The 18,096-nt window shown below is 39.7% G+C and overlaps 1 protein-coding gene across 1 annotated transcript in view; it reads right to left on the reverse strand.

The window, feature by feature from the left end:
- Positions 1-18,096, reverse strand: part of PRKCA (protein kinase C alpha) — a 164,175-nt gene that overhangs the window by 64,738 nt on the left and 81,341 nt on the right. The gene's annotated exons all lie outside the window — the stretch shown is intronic.

The following is an 18,096-nucleotide window of genomic DNA, read 5'->3' on the forward strand; positions in this document are numbered from 1 at the left end:
TATGGCATCATCTTGAAATGTCGCGAATTTGTTATCTATATTGCAAATGAAAGTGAACATATTCTAACTTGGCATGTAGTAAATATTTTACAGAGACTGCTACTCCCATCTGCTTTTCGAACAGAGAAACTTATAGCGAGGACATTTTAAGGCCAGCAGCAGAGTGGAAATGGTTTCTAATTTAGGACCAGTGAAAGGAAATACACCCAAATCACTTAAATGTATGACACTTCCAAGTACATTTGCTGTTTCTCTAGGCGTAGAGGTCCCGTTTGAAAACCCAAGAACATCGATATGAAAAAAAGGAATCACATCTTCAATATGTTCACTTGTGTCAGGCTCATTGCACATAGACACAGCCCCAGAACTCCGTGCAGCAGGCTCGCGCAGCTCCCACCGCGTGGGGATATGCACTGCCAAAATAAACAGTGTGAAAGCCCTAGACTTCTGCGCATAGCGTCTACATTTTGGTATTCTTCATGACCACTTCCAGCCCCAACTGTATTTTAGTCAAAACTACCACTGCGCAATCTTGATCAGAAATTGAGAATAGCAGTAATTCTTCTTCATGAAAAAAAAAAAATACACTGGGGTTTGAAATCAATTCTTGCTAACGTTCTTTGCGGAAGGATCATGGAAATTATGAAATGCCAGGTCTTTCGTGCATTACCACACCCTTAACAAAAACACAACTGCCAAATGAGACATCAAAACATTTTTCTTCTGTTTACATTTTATATTAATATACCTTTATATTAGGTAAGATTTATTAAATTGTCTTAAAGCATAAACTATTTTTTCAACTTGCATCTGCCAATAAAAGCTTTCCAAGAAATCAAAAGCAAAGCACAGCATGTTATACAAAACGGAAAACCTGCCAAATCCTTCTTCAAAAATAAAAGACTCCTCTAGTTTAAATGCTTTCTCAAGAAATTCAAGCAATTTGGGGACTTCTAACTGTAATTATCATAAAAATGTGACTATGAGAAGGCAAAATCTTGTCTTCAAAATTTAATATTTTACCATACTATACTTTGTGAAGGTTGGTGGTTTTTTGTTGTTGTTGTGGTAAGCGTTCTCTATGTGAATTTTTTTTTGTACCAATTCTAAGTTTTATGATAAATCTATAATCACTACTTTTACTGCACAGATAGAAATTATATAGCATCAAGGATAACAAGTAAAAACTTTACAGGAAGAATTTGAATTGAGACTATTTCAATAGTTGTGTTTAACAAATAGCCCGAGATATGAAATGCAAACTGCTACCAACCATATTTATTTTGTAAACAGAGTTAACCTAAATGGAATGACATTCAAGGCTCCAGAGAACATCTGTTTCATTATTTATTAAAGATATAGCCAACGGGTCTTGTGCTGCAGGGTCATGGGAACGTTGCTTTACTGAAGGGTTATCTGATGGATCGACTCTAACTATATGCCTTCCAAAAAATTTAAAACGCGTTTTCAAAGCTAATTCTTTCTTAAATTGTTTTGTTTAGAGGACATAAGGGGACTTGTTGCCTTATAAATATATACACGTAAACATTAGTTTGGTAAGCGCATCTGTCGCTGAGAAGGACAAAACCCACACCTTCTAAGAATGACAATGAATAAACAGATTTTTAAAGTTGTATTTAACATCTGACATAAGTGGTATTTATGAGCGTGAAGTTTACGATATAGAGGGGAAAGGACTATGGGAAATTATGATAGTGAATGTCTACTAAATACATTGAACTTGTATATTATACTGAAATTATATAACAAACACTACCAAATCATTCCATTCCAATCAATGGAATATATATGTAAGTTAAGCAGGGGTATGTGGCTTTAAAAGGTTGTGACATGTGACAACTACACACTGCGCTCACTACAAAGCAGCACCATATGAGCAAAGGCTCATGCACTCCTGCACCTAGTTGTAACTACAACATACCAGCAAAAGCATTCTTATAAACCAAAGAAATAAAACTAGTCCCGTGAATAAAGACATATAGTTGGATCAAACTTCGAAGCTGACCCTGCATGAATCCGTGTACATAATGTGAATCATCATGTGCTTTCTGTAATAAATGTTAGTTTTCTATCATCATGTGAAATGCCTACTGTATGATGTTTAAAATGAACGATTCCATACATACAGTTATTTTTTTAAAGAGTAGCAATTATGTTCTGGCTATTAGTAGTTATTATTCCATATGCACACGCGAAGTTCCTTATTCCAGACAGAGCATAAGAGATGAGGACAAAGGAAAACGGTACCAAAACTGCTCCTGAACGGAAACTTTGCATGTCAGAAATCTCTTTTAAAATCCCTTTAATAGAACTAAACAGAAGAACCTAAAAAAATATTTTAAAGCTAACAAATAAGAGAGTGTAGTCTCCATCAATATTTAATCCTATTTTCTGTGTCAATCCTATACATTTTTTTATTTTTGGTCAACTGAAGTATACAAAACCTTGTTATTTTGCAACATATAGAGAGCACCAAGAGATCGCTCTACACTCATCATAGACGTTTAAACCTTTTAATTTTTTTCCCTATATTAACACAGGCTTCTCATGCACTTATACTGTAAAGTATAGATTCAAGGGTAGTTCTAAGTCACCATATTAATAATAATTACTGTATTGCCTGTACTAATTACTAAATATCATTAACAGCAATTAACTTACTGGTTGTTAATACAGTTTAATACTTCCCAACGTTAAACATGCTTTAAGTGACATACGCATTACTGAGGAAATAGCATTGTCTGTAGTATTTTTCAGCTAGAGGTAAACTACTGAGTTCGAGGTAAGCTCGTGCAAATTTTCTTCAAATATCCCCTTTTAATCAATGTAAACTTTCAATAATTCCCGAAGCAGAGCTGGCAGTCATATTTCATAGTAAACACAGGGAGCCAAGCCAGGATATGACAGATGAACTGCCAAATAATGGCTGCTATTTGCAAGAGAATTGAACTTTGCACTAAACTTGGCATAGATTAATTGTGAAACTCTAAAGGGAAAACCCACTTCTGTTTCCAAAATCCATCAAAATTATGAAGGGGGAAAGTGGCAATGGGAAAGCACTTGTTAAGCAGTGATGAACGATACGCTTTATTAAAATTCATGTTATTTTCATGCTAAAAAGTGAATTCTTTGCTATTATTAAAACAATCCCCCATTTTTGTAAGTACAACGGAACGCAATATAGTATAATTAAATGGGAAAGGAAGTCCAGGGCAATCGATATCACAGACATTTAAATATTTGTCTTCGAAAAACCTTTAAATCGGCAGAAATTTAGCCAGTGCTCTGCAACTTGACTGCAATACAATGGGCTGGAGCTTCAGAGCCTGTACTGCCATGTAGGGGTGCAGCATCCCTGTCAAGATGAAGAGCAACTGCGCATCTGCTCCCCATACAGCTCTGAAAAAATCAAAATATTATTCATTAGCCTCAAAGCTGAGACTTATACCGAGACAGAGAGCCATAGAATCGCCCTGACTGGGAGATCTGTGCTGCACTCAGACTCGCACTATGTGGACCTACTGAAAGAAAACCAAAACCGGAGCAGAAACCTTTGAAAAATAAATAGCTGAGTTTACAGAAGTGACTCGCCCAGGCAGCCAGCTCTGGATCGGCTACAAGTGGTTCAGATCTGCTCTGACGCCTGGGAGCTGGGCACGCATCCTGCTGCGCCCCAGCAGAGGGAAGCAGAACACAGAGGCATCTCACCAAAACCCACCGTTTTTCAGTCCATGCGCTGCCATTGAACTACATTTTGCCCCCCCCCGCAGCAGCACTGCCAGCATCCCTGCCTTTTTTCTTTGTTTTGCACAAATGAATCCATTTCCTTTATTGAACAGTAATGGAAAGCACCCCCCTGCGAGAAATCATTCCGTAATTTTTCTGGCTCAAAGAAGGGGGTGTGCAATAATTGAAAGCCCATGGTTAACCAGCAGCGCATGTCAAACTGGGCTTTAACACATTACAAAACAGTTTATGAGCATTATATTTCTGAATTCTTTCTAAAAGCTCCCTTTTGATTAGAATTTTATTCCCCTTGATAACAACACTGAACTGACTATAATTTTGCAGGCATTAAACCATCACGTTTTTAAGTGTAAAATATATAAGAAACACTTCGTGTGAGGTTGCAGCGGAGATTTTACATACAAAGCAGCATCGCATTATTCCTTGTTGAAGTCCTTTCATAGTACGGAACTCGATAGCATCAATAACTGTCACTGTAACCAGGTACCTAAGACCAAAACCTCTGAAACTATACCTGTTTTGTCTTTAATTTGGCACCTTCTAAGTAACATTGCTCGAATTAGTGAGATTTTTGGAAGGAATTTAAATCAACACCGCCAGCAGATCTGTCTGTGCCAGATCCTGTGGTAGTGATCAAGGTGGGGAGAAAATGACTCTCTTCAGTCGTTAATACCAACACACACAGAGCAACAAGGTGTTAGGCAGGATACAATATTGGTATTTTTTCTAAACTGCCTAGGCTTTGTAAAAGGGTTGGTTTTTTTCCACATTTGAACTTATATTTTTGTGATTGTTAAGAAGCAGAAAATGCAAAAATGCAAATGTAAAAGTATTTTTTGAGAAACAGAAAAACTGTATCTTCCATTACAAAAATAACTTAAAGGAGGTCTGCAGTGGATGACCCATAAGGTCCTAAGGTTGTATCAAGGCCCCCAACAACAAAGAGCAATTCTGTGTCAATAAATGCAAATGTACCATTTTCCACTTCCTACCTCCATGACAGAACCACAGAATTGTTCTTCATCTCTAACCAAACACTTACAAATATATCTATTTGCTAATTTAAAAGGTGTAAAGGAAAAGTAAGCTTAGAACATCCCAAATTACTTCACTTAGACAAAAGAAAAAATAATTCCATAACCTCAGTGGCACAAATTGCGGTACTGAATTTTGTATTTCTATTGAAAACAGGAGGGGAGACAATACGTTAAATATATGCAAAACCATATACAAATCGTTATAAGAAGTAAGAGATCACCGTTCCTCTTTACAAACAGAAAAGCCCCAGAAGACTGGCAGGTCTGTTTTCCTCATATTAATACACAACCTTTAAACGTTTCTTGCAGTGACAGAAACATGAATCCTACATCCTTCTTTGTCCGCCCCCAAATCTCTTTAGAGCATGGAAGGCGAGGAACACTGCTCTGTAGAGCAATGAAACCACGCCGTTTGTACTGCATACATTTGACTTAAACTAGATTTAACTTCCCAAGCAAATACCAAGTTAAAAAACATTTTTAAGAAGAACCTAGTGTGTTTTTCTCTGCATGGAGCCAAATCCCATCCTCATCCCGTGCTGCCCACAGGCAATCTCCCATTTATGAAAGTCATCTAACTCCAGCTTTTCCAAACACCTTCCAACCAGTGACTCCAACATCTAAGACCCCAGTCTTTGAAGAATCAAACAGACACCATGTCTGTTTGAGTGACTTATTTGTTTGCTCTTTATTTTCCTGTTGAGATAACAAAACTATCAGTTGGTAATTTGCATGGCATCTTAATTTGAGAAAGCAGCTTCAACCTCAACGAGCTGCGAGAGCCAAGCAGCCAGATGCTTCTACTGGAAATAACTTCCAGGGCTTAAAATATGGCTTCTACCATCAGTGCTCAGAAGCAAGAAACAGCAAAAAACTATTGTTTGACTCGTCACAAAGTTCTTCTCTGACTGAATGAGGTACGTGGGAAAGGGATAGCAAGGAGAGTCTCTTGGGATGGAGTAAGATCATATCAATTTGTATTACAAAACGTAGAAGTGCTTGAAGCTCGTTTGATACTTCCTCACTCAGAGCTGCAATGCAGAAAAGTTTTGTGGCTTTTGGTAAAATACAATAAAAGATAAAGCTTCCACTGCCTGAAGAATCAAAAATGTCACAGAAGGGCTGAGGCTGGCAGGGACCTCTGGAGTCCAGCGACCCCAACCCCTGGCTCAGAGCAGGGCCAGCTGCTTGGTGGGGTTTGGCAGTGGTTCCCAGCGTTACTCCTTCTCAGCTGCAGGACTCCATAAAGCTCCAAATCTACCTGCCCAGCACCCCCCAAAAACATCTACAGGTGACATATAGCTACTGAGTGCCTTCCTGCAGCGGAGGAGGAAAGCAATGGCATGACCATGACCGTCCACCCCACTGACATCTGCAGGATGGGAAACCACGCTTCAGAGCGTTCAGAGCATAAGCAGGGTTGCATTCAACTCTGTGATAACAAAGCTAGTGGTGAGATAAGAAAACAAAGACTAAGCAAAAATACAAGCAATAAACCCAAAGCAAATTAGTCTTTAAGACTGTACAACAGGGATGCACGGGAGAAGAGGCAGGCTCTTCTCATGATGTATTTCAGAGAGAACAGAGGTAAGGAAAGCCCTGCGCTTATGCATACACACAGCAGGGCGCTGTGCAAACACCGCTGTGCCGCTTCCAGACCCACGCGAGCACATCTGAAAGCAGCTGCAGGACAGGGAGTTCAAAATACAGCCCATTCATCCCTGGGCTCAGGGATGCAGTTACATTTGGAAACAAAGACGGATTCTCAAGTTCTGCAGAAGAAAAGCCTTTCGTCATCGTCAGGGACGCCCCAGCCAAAAATGAAAACAAAAATATCTTTTCCCATCACTGTTCCTAAGGCCATTTCTATTCTTTATTACTCTGAAGAGAGTTACTAAAGTACACAAAAAGAAAAAAAAAATTATTTCATTAATATCGACAATTCTCAATCAACTGTTTCCTTCTCTACACTTCTATAGAAGAGGACACTGACCACAGTTCACAAATGATTCAAAGGCAGATTTTTCAGTCCTCTCCTGGAATTCACACTGAATTATTATTTTCAATTAAAAGAAACAGGTGGTCATTGAATCAACTGATTTTGAGCGCTGCCTTTTGTTCGTGTTCTTCTTGTATAGAATAGGACTGATTGAACTGGCAAACGGAGGAAGAAGAGCTGCAGGACTGTACTCACAGGGATTTGTAATTTCCTAATTACTATAAAGACAGTTAAATTCAGAAGGGACTTGGTGTTTACTGGCTACTTTTCCTTCATTCTTTTTTAATGAAGTAACTGCAGCATAATTACAGAAAGTGCATAAACAAAAAATCAAGTCAGAAACTGATTCACGACTAGGAAGAAAGGGAGCAAGATTTTGTTTCAGGTATAACTCAACGTCATGTTATGATGCATAAATCAATAAAGATTGAATCCAGGGCACTGGATTCAAAAGGAGTACTAGAAAAACAGAGGCATGTCTGTATATGCCTTGCCTAAAAAAACCTGATTTATTTATTTAGTCATTTATTAATTTATCTCTCGAACATACACAATTTTCAACACAGAGTATCCTTTACACCTTGAATACATGTTACAATATATAGTTTAACATTATCAGACTGAAATAATTTAAACAAAATCCTGCTGTATAAAAGAATATTGCTTCTTCTTGATAAGTACCATACGTTGAATTGTTTAATACCACAAGTTACAATACAAGTTACTATGTTGTTTCTATGCTTTCCAGTGGAGTTGAAAGGTGGCAAGGTGCAGAGCATCATTAATGTCATAAAGGACTTAGCAGCAATAGGTAATGCTGTTATTGCACTATGTGACATCAATTATTTTGCACTAATATATCTGTGTACAATAGCTTCCGATCAGTTTTTTAAAATACCATTGGGTGCCAACTTGCTTATGCTGGCAATGACATGACTTAATTTTTTCCCCCTGTTCTCAGCTGGAGCCCATACTACCCTTCCTTCCTTCATTTACACAGAGGTGAAATGAGATGAAGGTTGAAACCCACCCTCATCTGCAGCGCCGTGGTTTCTCTGTAGAAGCAGTGACCCTGAGCGCAGGGTACAGGGTCAAACCGCAACACCTGCCCCAGCGCCGACGCTGTTCACCCAGGAAGGCGGGATGCGTCTATCCATCCATCCAGAGGGACATGGGAATGGCCCCCAACACCCCTTCAGAAGCCATTGCAGCCACAGATCGAGTTCATTGTCAGCGTGTTAAGCCTTAAGAACGTAGTTGGTGACCCCAAACTTCCTGACTGCAGCAAAAATGAAACAAACTTAAGATTTCATTTGTAAAGCCAAACCTGCTCCCTCAGTTAGTTCTGTCTAATGTGGTTTGAACGAGGGTCTTTACAACTATTAAGTGACGGATCTGAGCACATAAAGATGAGTTCATTTGCCAAGAGAATCTCAGTGTGAAGCAGCAGCGGCGCTATGAGCACAGCTAACGCATGCAGCTTGCTAAGCGATGCTTCTTGCCTCCGAGCTACTTCAATATGCGAGACCCTGAGTAATAACCGGTTTACATTTCCCACTCCTCCTCACATCGCAGGCAGAACTCTGCTCTCCCCGCTAAAACGGTGAGTGCCACCAGAAGAGCCCACTGATTTCTAAAGGCACACCTTCCGTGTTCTCACTCAACCCTTACCCACTTATTTACATCGCGCCCTGGCTCCTTCCCACCTCCCACGGCAGCATCTGCACGCTTCAGAATACTTCCAAGGAAAGACATTTATACGTCTGGATGTATTGCTACCCAACAGGAAAATGTAATATCCATATACATCAACATATGGTTCAAAATCTAAAGCCAACCCCGCTAACTCCTGTACAGATTTGTTGGTGGAAACGGAGTAGTGCAGGAAGGTGTTTCCTAACAGCGGGAAGAGCAGCGTGTGTGTCCCAGGGTATGACACCCCCTGGAGATCCTCTCCCTCTTACCTTTACTTCAGGTTAAGTATTGGCACATACAACACTCTTTTTTTTTTTTGACAAACTTCACTGAAATCTTGCATTGATGTTTCAACGGCAGAGTTTTTAAAAACTGTACATTGATCTTCCCAAAAGAAGAGAGGACTCTTGTCTTCCTGGAGAAAGGGTTCTAGGAGGAACTGTTCAGGAAAATCAGACTACACAGGGAGCGATTACAACCACCTGAAGTTTTTTAGAGATGACAGTTACGTGTCATTTTAAAAGGTTTCTCCTCTAAATACTTTGTCCTTACTTTTAATACTAAATAGCTTTAAGAGGGCTGTTTTGAGTGTCAGGGAGGGCATCCACACCACTAGCTTGAGGCATCTTTGCAGTAAAAGATTCTTCTCTCATGGGCTCTCACTTGTCCTTTGGAAATGTTCTCAACTGCGTTTACAAGGTAACTTCAACGTGCCCCTCTCATCACAGACCCCCAGATCACAAACACCAAAACCAGTTCCCACACAAAATACTACAATCCAGGACTTGATCTACGGAATAGCACTCCAGAAAGGAAGGTAGGGTACAGCTCAACAGCTGTGGAAAGGCACATAGTAACAGTAAAATCAGAGCTGCAAAGAAGTCTTGCAGCCATGACAAATGCCACAGTGCAAGAACTTTATGTTTGTCATCACTTTATCCGGTTCCTTATGTCACAGCTCAGCAGCTCACTTAAATGCAAGGCCAACAGTATACTTGCATTTTTGTAATTTGTAAAGAAAGACCTTATATTCCTTTTTCTAACACCTACATTTAATAAAAACCACATACGTGCTAATAAATAAATTTTAAACTTTTCTCGTCCATTACAAAATTACGCATGTGTTTATTCTGGTATAATGGCAAAACTGTGCTAATCATGCACAAAATCAGAAACAGTGATTTTTGAAAAGTCAGAAAAGTTTTTGGTCCAAAATCAGTCAGATTTTCATGACTCAGCAGCGTCCTCATACGAGAACTTGTGGGGTGCTCTACTGCTCCTCAATTGACAAGTTTTATTAGAGACATACATGAATTTGAAACACCCGAGCATTTTCTTCAAAGTTACTCACTGAATAATTCATTTTTGCCTGGTTAATCACACACACACAGAGGGGGGGCGGGGGGGAAGGCAGGAAGGAGGGTAAAATACGCATAAATTAAACATCCCATTTCATTTTTGTTCTTCATCTCAGCCCTGTCTTTTCAGGAGTATGGCATTTAGTACCTAAAAACTCGGCAGACATTTCATAACATTGGCAGAATTTTGTTCTCCAGAGATAAAAATCCCACGGAACAATTGTATATACAAATTCTAGCAATGATTGAAGCATTTGATTCAAACATGTTTATCTCAAAATCTACAGTTCAATGTGAAAGACGCTGCTTTCCAGAAATCATAGCCAGAATCGTGCCATGGTAGCTACTAAGACACAGAGTCCTTGAATGGTCTTTTACATTGTATAACCACAGAAAAACTATTTATTTATGTCTCGAACAGATGTTTTTCCATATGTCTAAATAACCCTTCTTCAGAAAAGTAATTAAAGCACGTTAAATTCTGCAGACCAAGGAATATGGAGACATGAGACTCGTTAGTATTTATACAGTGTTTGGTATCTTTTCTATAGCGAAGTCAGTATCTTCTTTTTTGAAAATGTCACTAATCCTACTCCTCTGAGTAAAATAAAAAACCCTATAAATAGGCAGCTAAGACTGACTGTGCAAGATGCTCTGACAATAGCTTTTGTACTCAAATCCTGACCTTACAACAGAGATCACAGCCAAACTGTCTGATCCATAGCATTTTTCCATAGCAGTGTAGCAGTTGCTATTTATTAGCTCATTACAAATTCAGAAAACAAGACTGAAACTCGAAGGCGAAGTTAACAGTGCACAATAATCCCCTGGAAGAATGACAGGCTTTTAGCGCAGCCTCTTGATTCTCCAACATTTGGCAGCGCTGTTTGTGATTTAAAACCCAAACTCAATGCTACTATTTGAGGAGAAAAGAGCTTCATTGTGACCACAGTGGAGAGCACGCTTAAGATTAAAAATAAGAACTGACACATATCTTCTCTCCCTTGGGCAGAATTTGACCCTTTTGAGGTTTGCTAATCAAAAATCTGAACACAATAAGGACTGCTGTAACCACATTAGAAGAAGGGTGACCCCCAGTGCTCGAAGCCCTGCAAGGAGGGTTTCCTGGGGGCTGCCACCTCCGCTTTGCTCCTAAGGCTGAACGAGCCCCAGCTGCTTTACAGCAACAGGAAAAGTCCTTACAGCATTCAGCAATTAATAATAAAATCTATAAATATTTAATACCTGTCAATTAACTCTGTGCTGTTCAAAGCAAAAAAACCCACCAACCCATCCAAACCCCAACCCCCCCAAAACCTCACCAAACCCTTCAGCGGCACTGCGACATCATCTCCTAGCTAGGTATTTTGAGTATGTGCATCCTGACACCATTCCATGGACACAAGTTTCGGTAATAAGCATTTTTCCTTCTCCTTCTTTAATGAGGGTGTTTTTCTCAAGGCTGTTGATGGCAAAAGAGCTTCCCAGATTACACTGAAGGCTTTTCATTTGGAAGAAAGCCTGCACAGAAGCGTTTTGCTGGCAGAGTACTTCCAACGAAGGGAAGGCGAGTTTAGACTCCTACTTTTTATTTCTCAGAAATCACTTGTGGGTAAGAATATTACCTAGTGAAGCCCACAACTAGGAAGATTTTGTAGCTGTAGAAAGCGCTGCAGTGTATGCCCTACACCAGGCACTGTGAACCTCTATAAATATTATGTCCTCCTTGTAACTGGAAACATAAACCAACAAACCAAGGCCAAACGTTCAAAGAAGCCTCGTCTGTGACACGTAACATCTCTTGTGTTTACAGGTCAAGTAAGACTCTTCTGCATACAATTCTCTTTCCTCCTCCTCTTTGGCATGAAAGCTCCCAGCCACTGCAGATGAATGGTGCCCTCAACGATGCTGTGCATGTTATCCATCATTGTTACAGTTCCTCCTCTTGAGTGCTACTAGTTCCATTTTATACAGAAAACATATATCCAAGAGCAATGGGCAAAAACGCAGTGTGAAAAATTAATAGCTTTTTTTTTAAAAAAAAAAAAATCCTAACAAAGGAGAAAAAGTACCATTTTAGCTCTAGCCTGGTTTTACAAAATTCAGTCAGAAACCACGTACTGGGAGTCCCTGCAATGACTACAATTGTAATTAATCTGCCAATATGAGGCAAGCCAGGCTGGACACTTGTCTGCTCATTGCATCATGTACCACTTAGATACTGTCTTTAGCTAGGAGCTCTGCAGACTGGTATTACTACGGAGGCAATAAAAAAATCGAAAAGATCTGAAGTTGTATTCATAAAAGGTATTACAGTGCAGTACTAAGTCAGGCATTACAACGCTTGCATGTACCGCTGTAGAATAAATGCATTTTCCCTCATCTGCAAGTAATGTAATGTTTCAAAAGAAGAAGAAAAGAAACTGGTCTTCCTCTATAATCCCAGTATGTGGATCAATACAGACTGTTTCTAGCGCTGCTGGCTAAGCCTTTGTAAGGCTGCATCAAAAACAATTATTGAAATTAATCCCAGGTACAAATGGCATTGCACAATATTAATCCTGCTGAAAGAAAAATCTGATGTGATAAACATGTAGAAGACTGACATGAGGAGCAAAGAAAGGGGGAAAAAAATCTCTGAAACGCAGTTTTATTAGCACTGGTCAAGTGATGGATAGAATCACATGAAAGTGAAGACAGAATCACAACGTAAGATGTACATCCTTCCTTCTGTAGTGACCATCTTAGCAAGAACTTCGGCATTCATAGTCTATCAAGAAGCAGCTGAAGGAAATTCAAGGTGGTTTTTTTTTTTAGTTGAAGATAAAACAAAACATAAAAACTGGGGAGAAAAATCTTTCCATAATAGACTACCCCAAGTGCAAAACATAAAAAAAACTTAAATGCAAAGCAAATATTCATACACTGGCAGCCAGAAATTAGGTCTCCAAGAGTCCTTAGGAAAACTCACTTCACTGGAAACCTCTCCTGTGACCCAAGGAAACAATAATAGATCTCCTCCAGATGAACTTTCAAATTTAAAAGAAAACAAATGCTTTCAGATAACACTTTTACAACATGCATAATCTAAGTTATTAGATGGCAATATAATGCAATCAGCTGGACATTGCTTACTGCTAACATAAATGCTCCTGTTAGAGTTTACATTGAAAACACGTTTCATACATTGCTCTTCACTGGGCCTTTGATTTTTTTATACCAATAAATTAATTGATGAATTTTAGCTTTATACTAAATGCTTTATGGGTTAAAAAAAATAAAGATGTACTGCATCATCAAGCAGAGGTAGTATTTTTCTGCATCTTATTCAATGCACTGTACACGGATTGTATGCTTTGCACAAGGCAGCTACAATTAGGGTACAAAATGTCCTGTAGTCCCTCTGATCCAAGACTAACATTAAGCATCGCTTCATAGAAGGGGCACGCAGAAAATGTGTAAACTTCATGAAGTGGAGGGGACAGAAGGTATAAAGATGTATGACTAAGCCTCATGTGGCTGCTACAATCCTAATCAGATTTATGGCATGTCCATCAAATTCTTGGAGGAGCTGTGCAAATAAAAAACAATTTATGACACCAGAAAACGCTCATCTTTTTTTCAGAAATAATCAACTTCTTAACCTCTATCTCATACTCTGGGCATCGTGCTCAGTCAAGATCACGCCTGAATGATAATGCCACTTCGATTTTAGTTAGAACACTTTACATTGCCCTTTTATGAGCTTTACAGCCAGCTACAACGCCTAGTAACAGTCAGCCACAACAGAAGATGACAAAGCACTTGTTTGCTAGAGCAGACGCAGCCTTTGCAGGTGCTTTTGTCATCTGACGTGTTTTTAAAGCCAAAACTGATGGTCGCCTTTGCATTTACCACCCTTCAAATTAATTCCAGAGAAACAAATCGTGCGGGATATAACCTATGGAAGGGCAAACCGCAGTTCAACCGTCAGACAGAAAGCAGTACATTATAGAGACGGCTGTTCTGCCCCACGAACGACGCTCGAGCCCAGCTGCACTGCAGTGCTGAAGCTACTGAGAACAAACTGTTTAAGCATTTTCTGCAAATCAGTCGGTGAGAACTGCAAGGCGGCTCTTTGGAGATCTGATTCAAAGAAGTTATCGGACAATTTGTAACACCCTTTCGTTACAAGAAAATTATAAGACAGACAATTCGCAAAGGAGATGAGGTCTATAAAATAAAAAGTTCTTTCTAATTTATCTGGTGCCAGAAATACAGGCAACAGCCACTGCTGTGTATTTCATCATTTCTGCTGTCACCAAGACCAGCCATCAGTTCCACCTACGTGTGCATCAGGGGCAAGGGAAAAGAGCCTGACCCGCTTTAACGTCGACCTTTTCTGACCTGCTATCAAAGCAAAATCAGATTCAATTCCCAAATGAGGAAGACTTTTTTCTGCACCTATGACAATTACTTTATTGCCATGCCTTAAGACTCTCCCCCCAGCTGACATGCAGCATTGCAACAGGCTTCAATTCAACATTAAACAACCTGCCCCTAGGTTACTATGAGCAAGGTGAAAAAAATCCAAACCACAAAAAAACCCCGGGGCTGATCATGACTGACTGAATCTGGCACAGAAATCTATCAAAATACATTATTTAAGAAAACATGAATTGAAAATCTGAAATAACATTAGTTCAAGTTCAAACAAAACTATAGTTTCAAAATAAATGTCGGTTAGAAAAAGGCAAATTAGACTTGCAGTACAATAACACGTGGCTACAAGATGAAAAAACATAACGTGTTAAATAGTTAAAAAATTGTATTATCTTCCCTAAAGTAAACGTGTTTTTAAAAGTGGTTAAAACAAATGTGTGCCTATTAACCACTGTTACTGCTAGTTCCAAATTCACCCAACTGCTTTAAATTCATTTGTTGCCTTGTATCCTTGCCCACAGTTTCTGCCATTACCTGTGTGCCTGGCTCGTCAATCACAGCATTAAAGATTGGCACCTCTCTACTTACATTCATCACTTTTCCATTTTCCTTCAGCACTTAGCATCATTAATTTATCAAGTCTCATTCCATTCAACTCCCACGGCTACTTTAAGCATGACAGAGCAAGGTCTTGTTTTATTATTTTTACTTTTTACATATTTCACGTCAGGCACAACAAAGGAGGCTACTCTGCAACAGCATTACAACATTAAAAGAAAAGCTTTTATCACAGCTTAATCAAAGTTCAAGTGCACAAAGCACAAACACAGCTCTACACTGCATTTATACAGCATTTTTATTTATAACGAAGCAACACCTGAGACAACCGGACCATTTTCCAAGTACTGAGGCAGGCACATTCCCACCCTTGTATTATACAACCTATTTGATTTGCAAAGCATTTAGAGATGTCTTATTATCACAGTCATAACATTTTTGTCAAAAAGTTCTTTGGAAATAGAGGAAATTAACAGGCTGCCCAGGGAGGTGGTGGGACCACCATCCCTGAGCTGTTCAAACACGGTGTAGCTGTGGTGCTTGGGGATGTGGGTCAGCGGTGGCCTTGGCAGTCCTGGGGTAACGGTTGGACTCGATGACCTTAAAGGTCTTTTCCAACCTAAATGAGTCTACGATTCTATGAAATTTTGAGCCTGTCTGCCAGCTGATACTCCAAAATATATTATCCTACAAAACAGCACAATTCAGTTAACTTATTAAGTAACGCCAGACACCGTGGAAGCCTTTCTTAAAGAGTCATCTGGGCAGTTTCAAAGGTCACAGCAAACCTGTTTTTTGACACGCCATGTCAGATTCTCTAAGCAGAAGCTCTACCTACATAGCCAGGACTGCTGAATTTTTTGTCCTTTTGGTTTGTTTTTTAAGATTTTTCAAGTAACTGCTGTTCTAGAACCCGAAAAATAAACTAAAAAACAAACAACAACAAAAAAAGGCAAAACAGAGGTCTCCTGCCTTCCTTTTATAATCAATAACAAAACAATTCTGTTTGGAAGGCATTGCACTGTTGTCCAGAGATTTTACATTATGCAGCTGGCAGTCCTGTCTATCAGCAAACTAGTACATATGTACAACTAAGAGAAGAGAAAGAATCACAACAGGTTTGATCAAATATGGCATTTATCTTTGCAACAAAGACCACCGAGCCAATTATTTCACAGACTAAACACAGACATCATTACTCAGATTTTCTCTTCTCTCATTATTACTTTTTGTATTATACTGTGTTCCATGTAACAAAGAAAAAATAATTGAAGCCTTGCCCAACAAAATCACTGCATGAGCAGCAATTCTCAAATGCTCCAAAAGTAATATTCAAGCAGCATGCACGATTGAGAGATATTAAAGTCCAACAGCTGTGCACTTGTTTTTTCATATTTTCTATGACATGGTTACATTACTGCACTTCATCTTCTGGCCAGTGCTTCAGATGTATTGCATTCATCTGTGCTCATGATCTATGGATGGTGACAGAGGCTAATAAAGTATAGATTTAAAATTGCATGACTGACTTTATCCTATCATTTTTCCTTTTACTACCAGCTACTCTGTCAATATACCTACCGCTTCTGTATGACTTCTGTTCTAGACGCAGTTCAACCTTCTTATTGACCTGAACATTTATACTTTTTCTTTTTAGTCTGCCAACAAATCACAGGTTTCAGACCCAACGCTCACTACCAGTACAGATAGGTTCTAGGGTCTTCTAAAATACATAACTTCTTTTTGTTTTAAACAACGTCAGGACCCTATATAACATATTTGATGGCCTAAATTGGGAAGAGTTTAGAAAGCAGGTTACCTGCTGAGCCAGTAACGTATGCAAAGCTTTGATTTTACAGGACAGCGGACAAGTAATCCTCTTGCTGTGAAATTATTAGGCCCCAAAAGCACAGAGCCAAACACATAAAATAAAGTCGATATACTGTGCCTTTAACGAGACATATACTTGTGCTCTACCTACATCCTTTAGGACCCGTAGCGCTGATTCCTCAGAAAAAGCTTCTTTCCCCAAAATAAGCGGTAGGTAAAACCGACATGTCCTCGGGTCCCCTTGGGATGAAAACCCATCTGAGCTGTGCTCCCGCGGATGACAGCGGGAGCCCCCATGTGCCCCATACCGCACCGCCCAGCCCTGCCGCAGCCCCCGGGGAGGGGACGGGCAGCCCTGCCTGGGGGTGTCCGCTGGCATCGTCCCCCGGCCAGGTGACGGGGCTCTCTGCAGGTAGCAAAGAAATCTGAACCTGAAGATCAAGCAAGACTGCTTTATACAGAACTACTTGCTTCTGAGAGCCACTCAAGTCTTCCCCTGAAAAAAATTACTTTCCATTAATTTAACGCAATTAAATGGTAGTTTATTTTCAATCTGCCTCAAGACTGTACCAAGTAACTATATTAAAAACAACAGGATAGCAATCTCATGTCTGTCTAATCAAAGACGCTGTGAATCAGGTAGGTATTGTTTAAATCAAAGCTTTTGCTGTTAAGGAAAGAAATGTTGACTACACAGACCAAAATAATGCCCGAAATATGAATTCTGAATGTTTCTTAGCTAAGATTACATGCATAAATCACTCCCCTCCAGAAAATAATCACGCACAATTAAAACTGTCTTTACATAAACTGCAGGTTAAAAAAAGAACAGTGACAAAAGCGATGGATGAAAACCACTACAGGAAAGTATTAATTGCTCTAGTGTTAACGGAAAAAAAACCCTTCATGTTAAATCTTTACCCTAAAGCTTTCTATAACGCTCCTTAATTAAACATCTATTTGTGCTCCAGTATTACCAGCTCAGTTATCATGCCCGCAGCACCATGAAAATAACAGTTTAGAATAAGCAGTCAATACAATAAAATGGTAATTTATTTTTGTAATGGCAGGTTAAAACGGCAAGATCTATTTAAAAACGTAAACTCCCCTGTTTGCAGAGGGGCATATCTGTATAGAGTCACTGAACGTGCTAGAATTGTTAAGAGAAAAAACCGTAATGACAAAGGAATAAAGAACAGAAACACGAGACAGTAAAATGAAAGGTGGCAAATTGGAGATGCCATGCTAAGGGAACAGGGCGAGGGGTGGTGTGGGCACAGCAGCTCCCAAGCTCCTTACGCCAGGCTGTCGCGTGTGGAGGTACCGGGCTGGGGTCAGGCACCGACACCATCTGAGGCCACCCTCATGTCAGTGTGCACCAGGCCAGCCGCAGAGGAACACATGCCCAGCCTGCACGGGGACGTTTCAT

This window comes from Falco punctatus (assembly GCF_963210335.1).
Source record: "Falco punctatus genome assembly, chromosome: 1".
Taxonomy (NCBI): domain Eukaryota; kingdom Metazoa; phylum Chordata; class Aves; order Falconiformes; family Falconidae; genus Falco; species Falco punctatus.